Genomic DNA, 2,770 nt, shown 5'->3' with positions numbered 1-2,770 from the left:
CATGTCGCTCACGATTTCAACCAATTAAATGTGACATGTGATATAAAGCAGACATTTAAGGCGGTCAATATCAAGTTCGGCGTAATACAAACCAAACATTATAATAGAAACACAAAACAAATGTGAAAAATATAACTTAGATTAATTACCGATAAAATTTCGTTGCTTAATTGCAAGCAAAACAATTAATAAGATAATTTCATTTTTGAATTCTATTATCTGCCTTCTCACCTTCATTAAAGGCGCGTTCGGAAACTTAAAAACGCTTCGGAATGAATCATGGCGTGCGATCCTCATGAAATATTACACCGAAGCTGGCACCATAAAGCAAACGGCGTGGCACCGGCGATACAACGATAGCGACACCGCGAGACCCGACAGACGCACAACTCGACTGCTCTGCTCTGTACCACGCCTCGAGTACAGGGTGTTAATAAATTCCTATCACGGCTCTTTTCAACTCTAATCAATGAGGAGATAAAACTAAACACATTCTAAAGTAAACTTACTAAATACATACATATGTAAGCCTCAACGTATATACATACATATACCTTCCTAACGTTTCTAATTAAAAAAATAGCAATAAATACATTTCCTATAATAAAAGTCGATTTATGTAAATTTAAACATTGATTTTTAACGTCAACCGCGAAAAGACGAATTAAAAAAAACGATATCTAAAGTGTACACTAAGGGCATTCAGTGCATCTATGTAATTCTAGTCTTAACTAGTAAGATATAGTTCTTAATTGAATAAAATTTGTTAGTCTAAGAAAGGAGCCGCCTGTGTCTGACTCCCACATATTTTACTCTCCAACATAGGGACGTAATGAAGCAATTATATATCGATATTTTTATGCATAAAATACTCGGTGGATATCTGTCCGGCCGCAGCGGTCCGTCGGAAATAAAACAAAGCGAGGAGGTTATTGTTGGCGCGGGTAGGTGTGTGCCGTCTCGGTTATCGAGCTTTTAACCCGACTCGCGACACGCCGAGACATCGACAGGATTTATCGCCTCACTAGGCCACTACTCATTCGTATGTCCCCGTTGGAATAAATTTCGAATAAACAACCAAAATGATCGAAACGATCGAGATCGCGATGCATGTCGAATGAATCTGCTGTCCGGAAGGTCCAATTGACCGGCAATTTTCGCGGAGTAACAAGAAATGTTATTGTGCTGTTTGTTTTGTCCTTGTTGAATGGTCTTTGTTTATTCTTGAATGATATTTTTGTTGTGAGACAATATCAACATAATTGAAACGATTGAAAAAGTTTCTTGAATGTCTAAAGGATTAAGGATTTACGGGTAAGCATAGACTATCAATATCCATTTGCCATAATTTATAACTTTAAATAAAAACAAAAAAAGGGACCATGTGAAAAGTGTAAGAAAGAGACATAACATATATTCACTGCCTCTCACTAATGTCTATAAATTTACACGAATTCAAATTGAATAAATTACCATTACTTGTGTTTCAGGTGTAACGTTAATTTATATTTCGTGTTAGTTCCCGTCTTGTCAATTAACCTCTGACCCGTAATGAGAAATCACCGTGGAAGCTGCATCGTTATCTATTCATTAAATTCCATTACATATTACATGTTATAAATACAACTAAACCTGAAATAGTAAATATGTGGACAGGCAGTTTAAACTTTGTAACTCAACCGAACTTCGAATATCTTTTATTTTTAATTTGAATTGAATTAAAGAAGGTTATGAACATTAAAGTAAAAAACTATTGGCCATATAATATGCTAAAGTGGTAGACCAATATATTTCCATTTGTTCCGCAACTGATAAGGCGGGCCTAATACTGTCTGCATTTATCTTTAAGATTAATGAGCCAATTTTCTTTGTGGGCTATAAAAAGAATTGCTTAGTAGAATTTTATGGACGATACTAAGCTTGTATATTTTTTTTTTTACTTTTATACCGTCGATTAATTAAAACAAAGTTTTGATTAAAGTTAAAAAATCCTTTATGTATTTACGGAGAAAAATGTCAAGGGACTATGACAAATTTTGAAGGAAAACATTAAATTCAAAACAATAATTATTAAAGGGAGAAATTGTTCCCCAATCCCATGGGCAGTATACAAGGAAACAAATTGGATTAAAGTGTCAAAGGTGATATAAAAAACACGCATATATTTCTGACAGCATCAGTCCCTCTCTAGCATTTTTAAAAATTAAAGTTGTTCTCAAAGCATCTTCAGAAAAAAATGCAGGGGAATAAGGTTGAAAATCATTTAGAAATATTTTTACAACCGCACAAGTCACAAGAGCGCATGATATAATCGTATTTGCATTTAAAACGGTAAGTAAATATAAAGTGGAGTGTTTTGTGAATGGACGAGCCCATATTTATGAGTCGTTTTATGACCTGTAAACGTAAGGATCGCTCGTAAAGTAAATCGCTTGATGTTTAGAGAGCTTAAGCCTTTTTGTCGGTTTACGAGCGACCGCTTCATTCACAACTACGCTGAAAAAAAACGTTTTAGTTTATGATTGCGTAAAACTTTTTATGAATAATTAAGACACGTTCACGTAATAAAAGCGTTATACAAGCCACCGACAAAGCGAAACTTTTGTTTCGCGCACATAAATCCGACGGCGTACGGCGCGCTAACTTATTTTTGTTCGTAGGCAACATGGGATAGATGGATCCAATTCCAAATTATGTCTATCTTGGGAATTAACGGTGGGACGGGGATTCCACTTTATCCAAAAAAAGGGCGGGCGGCGCGAAGTGGGGG

The 2,770-nt window shown here is 35.5% G+C and overlaps 1 long non-coding RNA gene across 2 annotated transcripts in view; it reads left to right on the top strand.

The window, feature by feature from the left end:
- Positions 1-2,770, top strand: part of LOC106104184 — a 47,637-nt gene that overhangs the window by 6,904 nt on the left and 37,963 nt on the right. The window lies entirely within an intron of this gene.

This window comes from Papilio polytes, unplaced genomic scaffold, assembly GCF_000836215.1.
Source record: "Papilio polytes unplaced genomic scaffold, Ppol_1.0 DF823691.1, whole genome shotgun sequence".
NCBI classification, from domain to species: domain Eukaryota; kingdom Metazoa; phylum Arthropoda; class Insecta; order Lepidoptera; family Papilionidae; genus Papilio; species Papilio polytes.
This window is presented reverse-complemented; position numbering and strand designations above follow the sequence as displayed.